Below are 12,008 nucleotides of genomic sequence, written 5' to 3' on the forward strand. Positions count from 1 at the left end.
ACAGACTCGTGGTGTAGGATGGGCACAGACTCGTGGTGTATGATGGGCACAGACTCGTAGTGTATGATGGGCACAGACTCGTGGTGTAGGATGGGCACAGACTCGTGGTGTATGATGGGCACAGACTCGTAGTGTATGATGGGCACAGACTCGTGGTGTAGGATGGGCACAGACTCGTGGTGTATGATGGGCACAGACTCGTAGTGTATGATGGGCACAGACTCGTGGTGTAGGATGGCCACAGACTCGTAGTGTATGATGGGCACAGACTCGTAGTGTATGATGGGCACAGACTCCATCCAGTCGGAAGACATCAGAACATGTTTGATATTTTGAGCCGATTTTAGAACACATATAGTGTGATGCATCGCAAATAAATACTGTACATAATACAGTCACAATACACTGGATAGACAATGGAAATCAAGGGTGCAAAGTCACAAAAAATGGAGATGACTTCCGAGATCGGGTAAAGACAAAAAAGAAGGAAAAACATTGATCATGGATCACGAGCTTGGCGCTTGACGAGTGATCGTGTTGAGAGATTAGGATATAAGAGATGGAGATGCCTTGCATGAATTAAATGTGTTGGAAAACGCAGAATCTGCCGTTTGTGTAGTAAGTGTTAGCATCAGTTTCAGTGTTCACACAGTGGGGTTAACGCTGCTCACTTCACTCTCAGCTCGAAAAATACAGAAATCCTTATACAAACTGAAAATATTGGGATCAAACATTATCTCTTTAAAATATCTTAAATATTCTCACATTTCTCCTCAAAAGGTACAAAAGCTAAAGATCTTAATATGGACTCAAACATCATTCTCATCAAATACTTGCCAGATTGCATGATCTGAGTTATCATGATCATGATCTCTTTGTACTGTATATGTCAACAATTACCTCATTTGCATCTGTTGTTATTTATTCTAATTAATTTTAGGATGCACATCTGAGACAACGTTCTTAATTAAACAGAAAAGCAACTAAGAACTGCATGTGCAGATCTCTGGAGCTGTGAAAGAGAAACCTTTGAGCTATTACATTTTTAATGGATTTTGCTGAATTTATTAGCACTTTGGTTTTGTAATGTGTACAGTTAGTCAATAATATCACCATTTACTGTTAATTTGCACCTTCAACATATTTATATAGTATATAAATACAGTCAAACCAACATTTATTCAGATACCTTCAACATTTCTCACATTATAACAGGTTATTCACTATAATGATGATAAAATATGAGCAGAACTCAGAGTTCTGAGATCAGTGGATATTTGACTGGTTTTGTCCGTCCTACTGTTAGACTGTCTCACACATGAATGATGTTGAATATCTGTCAGCTGTTAAATTTAACTACACAATTAGATAATACCAGTTTAGCTCAACCAATCACCAAGTAATGCTTCATTTTGTTCAGTCTGTGTGTAAAAAGAGCATTAGTTATTAAAGAAAAAACACTTCAGCAAAACATGATCAGCTCAAAGTGTCCCAATCATTTTTGGTCCCAGTTTACTTTATTTTGCTCTCCTCACTTACATAAATGAACTATAGTGTCCTGCACACACTAGTAAAAAAATATAAAAAATTATATCTGATGTCTGAATAATGTTTGGTTTGTCTGTAAATTATTTGATCCTTGTATTCCATATAATGCAATAACTCCACCGAACGCTTGTTTGGGTGTGAGCGAGTAGGCCGAGCGCAGCTGAACTGTGGACAGAGGATTGTGGGAGCCTGTTTCGGGGTCAGTCTGGCCAATTGCACTGGGCCTGCTTGGCTGGGTTCGGTAGGGTAAAGTAATGTCAGCGTGAGGACGATGATAAATTGTGTTTGTTTAAGCCATCATTACATTGTACTTTTCTTCATGGAGGTCAGTATTTAATAACAGTTGGAGTTGATTGAGGCGCGGGCGTCCCCACTGGTCAGCTGAGGTGACGGGCCATGACTGCAAACATGGAGATATTACAGAGCCGGGATGTTGTCGTAATCTCACACAATCTGCTGCCTGCTCTAGTGTGTAATGTCCTGCTGAAAACTTTCGCTCAGGGAGACCCATGAAGGTTGGGGGGGGGGAAAGTGGGCAGAAATCTGGGGGTTAGTTGCTTTAAATTACAGCCGACCAGTGCACTAAGTGAATAACCTCTTCACATCAGCACTTTATAAACTCAGGATTATTCGGTTAAAGTCTTTTCTTCTCGATTGTGACGTATATCCGACTGAAACGCTTCAGGAACAAGAACAAATGTAGTGCGGGGCTTGATTGTGTCTGTCAGGAATTGATTGGATGGTTGTGGTTTGCTATTGGCTGATCTCATGTGAGTGACAGGTTGTAGCCCCGCCCTCGTCATGAGAGAAGAGATGCCGCTTGAGTTATTCTGATTCAAGATTACCAGAAACATGAATTTAAAGCTGCAGTCCGTAGCTTTTTTGGGTTAAAAATTATCCAAAATAAATTTTTGAGCAAGTACATAACCAGCCAGTGTTCAAAACTCTCTGCTTGCCGTAGCTCAATTCAAAATGGTAAGCTTGTAATAATGTTTTTAATTCCAGTGGTACTGGTGGATTTCCGCGGGAAATTCAAGCATGTCTTTGCGTCATTACGTCACATCTGTACACATAAAGAAGGTGTCTCGGCTCGTAGGCTATATTGCTTGTGAGGATGTTGGAGGTGGAGATGTATAGCCTTTTCTCACAGCACTTGATATAATTAAACATCAATTTGATGGCGGATCCAGAAAGGTTCAAATGACAATCACCAACTGGAGGTCACCCGTTGTAAAACGCAAAAGACTTCGGACTTCGGACTGGCTACAGAAATAAAGAGACCTCATGCGAAAACAAGGATAAAGACCGGAAGGGCATTACATGTAGTCACGCAATGCTGATGTTGTTAACATTAACAATTTGAGAACAAAGTATAATTTGCATGGTTTGACGTGATATGATGAGCGATCATTAGATTTAATCGGTGCAATTTAATGCAATGCTTTTTTCCCCTTAGTTGATCAGAACAAAAGTGAATGTTACTTGTTCAGACGACATTTTCCGGTGAAAACACTTATGTTGGTCATACTTCCAAAAAGTAGAATCTGTGATTGCGAATGCCAGTATCCACACCGGCGGCGACTGACAGCCGCACATTCTCCTCAAAACACTGGATTCATCCGCGCTGTGCCGTGCCGAGGCACAACCCACGTAAAGTTGATAATTCCGCGAATAACTGCAATTGCAGATTTCAAACAGAGATGGCGACAAAGAGGAAAAACTGCGGACTGCAGCTTTAACAAAAAGTAATGATGTGCTCGAATAAATCATTTATAATAATTCCATTCCGAGCTCTTTAAAGCAGAATGGATTCTGATTGGCTGTCAAAGTTTTTATCGTTCATCAGTTGAAAAAAATGTTTTTTCCTCTGTGTCATTGTAAATAGGTTCACAAATATATAATGTTGCAAATCTTTTTTTGGTTTGTTTTTCGCTTTGTCATTATGGGGTATAGAGTGTAGATTGATTTGAATTTTTTTAAAGCATTTTAGCACAACATTGTTGGGGTATGAATACTTTTGCCAGGCACTGTGGTTGTGATGTGGACTTCACTATTCTCATAGAATTAGATCAGTTATTAAAACCTTATAGTTATTGGGGACAAGTGACTTATAAAATTATTTGTTATTGAATCATTCATTCAAGAGATTTGTTCAAAAATGCTGATTCAACCAGTAATGAAACACGTGAAGAATTTATGATTGAGTCATTGAATCATTTCAAACCAAAAAATAAATAAAATAAAATAAATCCATTCAGAGTAATTAATTCAAACTATAGTCTCACACAGTCAGATCTATATATATATATATACAGTATATAGCCTAAATATACTTTATGATCAAACTAACGGTGTGATTTTAATGAGCTCATCTGTCGACATGATGCCGCTGAATCTCAGCTCTGCTGCAAACATTTCCACATCACTGTGATCAGAAGCTTTCTGAACTGCTGTTCTCACCGCTGTCAGTTTTGTGTTGTTTATTTTGTTATAGAGAGGAAAGTGTGCAGCACATATTTACATATTCATCTAAACGTCGCTCTCATTAGCGTGGACGGCGTCGGGTGTTTGCTAACAGTATATCACTGTAAAGGTATTCCACACGTCTGTTTACATCTAAGCGAAGAATAAAAAAAGACCTTCGCTGTGAGTATAATCAGGTATTGAATCACGTTCAGTCTCTTGTACGTTACGTGTGCATGAGCGCGAGCAGTAAGTGCTGCTGCAGTTCACTTAACGGCCACCGGTGTCGCTAATAACAAGGGTTTCCCCTTTAACACTGATAAATCGTAACAATCAAAGTGTCAAGCAACTTGCACTGTTGCATTCACAGCCCTGCCTCTGTTCTGGTATGGGATGCCCACACTTCATGATCCATTCAAGCCATTTTTATCTTGTTGAATGTCTTGTTTAACTCGAAGATACGTGACATTTCAGAACTAAAATGGTTTCTGAATGCCATTTCATGTCAATGTGAATCTCCATCTCCCTTGTCTGTCAAAACAGAAGTAGTGAGCAAAGCATGCAAACATTATCTAAAGGCCAAGCTTCTTTCTCTGATACACCACATGTATAAGGGAATCATACCAGCTCTGGTTATGTTACACTGACAGTACCATTACTGTACTCACTTAATAATGATGGGTTAGAAATAACTCAACGAGTAACCCAACTATGGGGTGGTGTAGCACCTTCCCAACTGTGGGTTATTTTAACCCAACTGGCTTTTAACCCAATGCACTGGGTTAAAGTAACCCAACAGTTAAGTTAACTATTTATTTTTATGACATTAATTTAATAAATAAAATACACTATTTTCAAATACAGATTGTTTATTTGTATAAAACAATAAATGTGTCTCAATAAATATATTTTTAAATTACAAACTAAATATTGGGGAGTCTAGAATTTAATGTAAATATACATAATTGTGTACATAAATTCAAAACACACAAGTGTACATACAACATACGTATTTAACCCAACAGCCGGGTTATTACTAGAAATTACCCCACGGTTTTAAAAATTACCCAACAGTTTTGGAAAATAGCCCCACATAGTGACCCAATCTGTGTAACCCAACGTTTTTTACTGTGTCGCAATGCAAACACTAGTGAAGAGGTAACGGAGGGCTAATGGAGGCTTCTCCCCGGGAAACGGCTGTCAGCGGCCTGTCACCTGTTCACTATCCCATCACCATCTAAACAGTGTACTTCTGCTGGGGACATATTCTCCGCTCGAGTGGAGAGTGATGGAGATCTAACCCAGTCATCAACCCCCCTCCAATGATGTGACCTGCCAGATATCCTTTAGCTCCTCCACCACACAATGGTCATCCCACCAGATACACAATAAACAAGCAGATATCAGCCCGTGTTGAGGGGGTTTTAGGACAGGAAAGTGATTCTTTCGAGCTGTCAGATGAAATCATGTGTTTTTCTATGATGGCCAGACACTCAGCCAATACACTTTCACTGACATTTATGAAAACATGGCAGTACTGGTAAAGCTGCTTTATAGGAAATACTATACATAATGTATTATGTATGCAGTAAGGTAAGAGAGGCAGTGCTATATTGTAAATATAGTCACGAGGCAAATTCTTGATAAACATTTTGTGTGCTCAGAAACTGTAGAGTTTGGTCAATCAGAGCAATGTTGTGCCACAGTGTTTTACTGTTCAGGAACACAATATCACTGACCACTGAACTGAGCCGACAGCTAAAGTTTCAGTCTTCTTGCAGTTTTTTTATTATTTTATTTTTTAGATTACCTAGAATATTACAGTATTTATTTGTATTGTGCACCGGAATTTATACAGTATGATATAAGAAGATGCAGAAGAAAAACAGCCCTATAGTACAGAATGATGTTTTGAGCTGGGCAGTGTTTCTTTCTGACCACAACATATTGTCCTAAACGCCACTGGGTTATTAATATGGATTTTTCAGGAAAACTCCAGACAAATTCCTTGGAGGTTCTTAAGAATGTTGCAATTTTTGAAAAAGTAAGTTTGCAAAAATTGTCTTAGAAACATCTTAATTTTCTTTTCTTAAAGGTACACTACGTTTACATCGATACAGTCGATACATCATCAGTTCTTCTTCCCAGACGTGTTTTTGTCTTACCCTGGTTCACTATGGTAAGCCTATATAAGGGTTTATATTTGAGTCCTGATGGGATGGTTTTCACAGGTAAATTGCGTACATGCGTCACTCGTGTGTGTGTGTGTGTGTCTTGTCATATCCGTAAATAGAGTAAAGTTGCTCCGGCTGCTTTGACGTGTGTGTGTGTGTGTGTGTTGTGTCTGGTGTGGAAGTGTCAGGGGTTAGTTGAGTGTGAATAATCTCTCTGTCTTTAGTTATGAGGAATAATCATATTCATCCGCAGTCACACAGAGCCGAAGAACAACCAAAGCAATGTTCTTCTGCAAAATGAATGCAGTTTCATGATGAGCGGTCTGTTGCATTCATGCTCGTCTTTCTTGAAATCTTTACAGCATAGAACACAAAACAGTAATTAATATGATTAGCCTTTGGCTTGACTGTGTTATCAAACAGCTAATAATGTGTTGCTAATGTTACACAAACCATGTTCCCGTTCGCCGTCTCAGTCTGCCTCAGTCGCTGTTAATGATATGCTAAAGTTACTGATTGGTTGATCTGATTGGTTACATGGGAGATTAGTGATGCACCGATGTGAAAATTGTGGCCGATACCGATAACCGATATTAATATTGCTGTTATGGCCGATACCGATATTTACCGATGTCAATATCTCTGTATAGAAAACAAATTTTAATGATTATCAAATAAAGAGCTATTTTCCAAAACACTTTTTTTTTCTTTTTTTTTTACTTTAGAAATGACTGATATTGGGCACCTTTACCTGTGTGCAAAATATGTCACATACGACACACATGCATTATACTGCATTGCATATACAGTAATGTGTGCTGGTCAACTTGTCTAAAATTAAGAAACCCTTAGAAAACAGTAAAAAAAAAAAAAAACAGGAACATTGTGTTAAGATTAAGATAGGCTACTTTATTTATTATTCCAATATCCAAATATGATACTAAAAAATACCACAGGGAAAAGGGCTTCTATTTGTGACGTGCCGTCTTTGCGTTTGAACATTGCACATTTTAAACAGGACACTCATTAACTGAATAAATGTTAGCCAATACAAACATATTTATAGAAAACAGTTGACAATGAATAGACAGGAGTCCAATAATAGCATAACGAATCATTCTAAAAATAATAACAAGTAGCCTAGGCTATAAGACGAATCCGACATGGGCTGTGGTAACAGTAAAACGTCCGTCATTTAACAAATTTTAAAAACACGGATGGATAATACAAAATACTTTCTGATATTTTGACAGAAAAAAAACAAGCAAGAACAAAATTTAAACTTAGCCCGTCAATTTTTCATTTTACAATTATCTTCTCTCTCTGTGTGTGTGCGCGCGCGTCCGTGTTTGTGAGAGAGAGAGCTCGCGCAGCACTGATACAACGGTAGCCTACTTTTTAATCCATAAGTAACGAACGCGCTAGTTTTCATACAAAATAAATATGTAACATAATTAGGTAGGCTACTTTAGTTGTTATTAATACAATAACGTAACACATGAAGGCTACGTTTCTCAACACTGAGAATGAATCAATAAACGCCTGTTTCTCCACTCGCGCTTATCAGTAATCCACAAATCACACGTGCTGTCACTTTTGAGAAAAATCTAATTCGAACGGGTATGAAATATCAAGCAATATATTCAAATATCTACGAGTCAAAAAACGATCAGTCAAAAATGTGTCATGAAGAGGAAAAAAACATAAGTCGCACTGGACTGCGTTAACAATGTTACGGACGGGACAGTTGACGTGAGCGCTCTGAAAGCGCCACTGCTTTAAAACTTTCACAGAGACCTCAAACAGAAAGCACAAAAAGCCTGTCTTTAAATTTAATTTTGTTTTGTATTAATTGTATCTTAATTTTGATAAATGTTTCATCAACCAATTGCCTGGAATGAATTAAATAAGAAGTATAGTAGAAAATATTTAATCAGGGAGTGGAGCGCGTCTCATAAATGAACCGAAATCTACCTGCCTCACAGACCGGAGACAGATATAGAAAGCTTGAAATGTCTATTTTTAAACAGAACAATTCAAAACGAAAGAAAACAGACTGTTCTCTGCTTATGTCATCTGTATGAAATGTGTATTTATCTCAGACACATTCACTACTGCTAAGATCGAGTCAGCATGGTCAACTTCATCTTCAACTTCACACGTCAAATATCGGCCTGTTCACATCGGACATATTTTGACATCGGAACGATACCGATGTGTAAAAAAATGACCATATCGGCCGATATTATATCGGCGGCCGATATATCGTGCACCACTATGGGAGATTGTGATGTCAGAAACACCAGAGATTTCAAACAACGGTAATCGTTCTTTACAATGTCGGACATATTAAAAACACCACATAGACACATAAACAACATTAAAAGCTGGATTTTCACCACAGGGGGACTTTAAGTGCAGCCCAAGGGCATGTAGTGCAAACAAGTCAATGTTATATGTCTATGAGGTGTGTTTAATATGCTTTAAGACAAACCATGTGTAAGTTCATAAGTCGACAGCATTGCTGAGTATTTTTTCCTTAAAACTGCAGTGAACCAAAGACAGTCTCAAACACACGCTTTGAAATCGCTGGTGTTTCTGACGTCACAAACTACCTTGTAACCAATCAGATCAACGTGTGATCGTCAACCAGTGGATCTCTGAGCTGAGTGAGTGAGTGGAGGCGGGGCTCATTTGCATATTCATAGAACCACGCATACTAAATGAGGCAAGAGTGTAGAGTTACATTCAAGATATTTTAAGGCAGTAAGAAAAAAAAATCAAGGAAAACATTTTTAAATGTAATTTTGGTGATCAAAGATGAGTTTTAAGGGATACAATTATTGACAACATGGGACTTTAAGTAATTTCATCGCACATGTCCCTATGTTAGTCTTGCTAAGTGTGAAACCAGAACGCTTGCTTTTGGTAAACTGCAAGTCTGTAACTCCTTCAAGAAATCATAGCGATCCTAATGACATTATCTTTACATCTGTACCATAATCATTTTATCATCATTATATGTATTTTAATGAATTAGTTGACAGTCAAGATGAGTCGATAGCACAATAATGAAACATTTACACTTTGTAGTGTCTGCAGCGTATACCTGTGGAAGGCAAATGACAGCACAATCCCATGGTACAAATGGTTAGTATTTTAAATCATATTAACTCAATTATAGCTATATATTTTATGATTGCCAGGCTCACATTTATCACAAGTGCACTGAATGAGGTTATGTCAAACATCAGGCGCTGAAACTATGACACTTCATTAAACGGCGTCCATAGCGGGGTACTCAATCCCAATCCACCAGAGACTGCCCGATTTTATCAAAAGCCCTGGAAATTGAAGCCATCACTATAAGGTGTCTGGGAATTAAAGCAGTTCAGCCAGCCAGGGAGATAGAGCTTTTACAACACAGATCTGGGATTTTTTTGTTGAAGACATTATGCATTGAAGGAAAGGCATCCTATCGGGAAAGATATTACTGCATTTAGAAAAATCTTTTTTTGAGAAATGGCCGTCCCAGAAATGGTTAGGAGAGACAACGGTGTGATAGTGCTGTGACAAATGTGGCTGAACGTCCACAGGACAGACTGGGATTTGAAAACTTTTGATTTATATCGTCATTTGAACTATATCTCTGTTTGTTTGCCATGGATTAAAAAAAAATAAAAAAATTTATAGTTATTTAATTTGACATACACTATTACAAATAAAGGTTCTTTATTGGCATTGATGGTTCCATGAAGAACTTTTAACATCTATGGAAAATCTCCGTTGGACAAAAGGTTCTTTATTCTGGAAAAAGGTTCTAAAAATATTTCGGTAACACTTTCTATGAAGTCCATGCTTATAAATAAGTATAAATGGGGCCATAATTCATTATTAGTATTACTAAATACTATAAATATATAAGTATTACTATTCTGTAAATATATTTATACAGACTCATTAAGACCTACACTGCTTTACAAGACAGTTATAGTTATGTTTATATTATTTTTATAATTACTTATAAGTCATGCATTTTCTTTTTTAATGCGTATGCTCATAATCCACTATACACTGATTTAATTATACATGATTGAAAATAGATCCAGAGACACTTGTTTGCTGTACCAATTATTTATCAATTATGTCTTTAATGGCTAAAATTTGTATTTGAGTTCATGAATGGTGATTTATGATTTGTTAAATCAGTTTAACAAATTGGATGGAATTATACTTTAAAAATATTGTTGCAGTATTTTGCTAGTTTGTAACATTAAAAAATATCAACATTTTCAACCGTTTGTATTTTTGACTTCTGTTATTTTTATCTCCGGAATTATGAGGAAAATTGCATATGTTTTCACTTTACATAAAGTCATTAATGATGCATTTATAGAGTTAGTAACTGTATTATTATCACTCACAATAAGTATTTATAAGAACACAACACAGCTATTAATAACAATATATTCACTTATTTGACCCAAAATCTGAATTACTAAAAAGTCATTGTAACTATAATATAATAACATTATAGCATTGCAGGTTGCATCTTTATGCATTCATGGAATCATACAACTGACTAATTAATACTTATAAATCAGTGTATAATGGATTATGAGCATACACATTGAAAAAGAAAATGCATGACTTATAAGTAATTATAAAAATAATATAAACATAACTATAACTGTCTTGTAAAGCAGTGTAGGTCTTAATGAGTCTTTATACATGTATTTATAAAATAGTAATACCTATAAATAAGTATAAATGGAGCTATAATTCATTATTAGCATGGGCTTCATAGAAAGTGTTTCTAATAACTGATCACTGGAAGGTTCTTTGGGGAACTGATGGTATTTCAATGGAAAAAAAACCCTTTATTTTTAAGAGTGTACCCTAAAAAAATGTGAAATGCTACCAAACAATCTCCCTTATAATATAAAAAGATTGGTAATAGCGAGTTTGGTTTAACAGATAAAACGGGAATATCATTTATCATCAGGAGCTTGTGCTGCTCCCCTGATTTTGAAGAGCTCAGGTCAAAACAAATGACACGAATGGACAACGAGCCTTTTATTTACCTTTGCCCCGCGCCACAAAGGCCCATTTTAATGTGTGGCTTGTCTTGGCGGGGAAGGTTACACTGTACTCCATTGATTTAACTACCTCAGCCAAATGAATATAGCCGTAACCCAGGACATACATGTAAATTGAAATCAAGCAGCTGATGCATAAAACCACCATGCAGAACACAAACCGTCCCGTAGCCCCTCGCCCTCTCTCCGGAACAATGGCAAGGGAAATGTTTAAAATGGGAAGTATTATACAGCTCATCCAAATGAAGGATGTCCAGAGATGCATATAGACGGCTGCAACAATTCACGTTTGAAAATACACATCAGAATATTTAGATTTATGGCTCATCACTAATTGCAGGCTTTTACTTATTATTTTATGGGGCGGAAAAATAATAACCTAATACGTTTTATCTGTCTGCCACTAAGGTCAGGGTTGAGGGTCTTGGTTGCAGCTTTGTGAATATAGATAGATCAAAAAATAAAGTCAAGGCAATCATCTCTAATAATAGAAAACGTTGGGTTGGGTAAAAAATGTTGGGTTATTTTTTTTTAACCCAACCATTTTATGTAACATAATTAGGTAGGCTACTTTAGTTATTATTAATACAATAACGTAACACATGAAGGCTACGTTTCTCAACACTGAGAATGAATCAATAAACGCCTGTTTCTCCACTCGCGCTTATCAGTAAAAAAAAATTTTAATCGTTGGGTAATTTCTATTAATAACCCGGCTGTTGAG

General features: G+C 36.9%; 1 long non-coding RNA gene across 1 annotated transcript in view; it reads left to right on the forward strand.

Moving 5' to 3' along the window:
- LOC309505166 overlaps positions 1-8,959 on the forward strand; it is a 172,453-nt gene extending 163,494 nt beyond the window's left edge. Inside the window, exon 3 of the long non-coding RNA XR_014208345.1 lies at positions 8,816-8,959. This is a non-coding gene — a long non-coding RNA (uncharacterized lncRNA). The remainder of the gene's footprint in view (positions 1-8,815) is intronic.
- The last annotated feature ends 3,049 nt before the right edge of the window (positions 8,960-12,008 follow it).

The sequence above is a fragment of the Leuciscus leuciscus genome (assembly GCF_965113295.1).
Source record: "Leuciscus leuciscus genome assembly, chromosome: 8".
In the NCBI taxonomy this organism is placed as follows: Eukaryota; Metazoa; Chordata; class Actinopteri; order Cypriniformes; family Leuciscidae; genus Leuciscus; species Leuciscus leuciscus.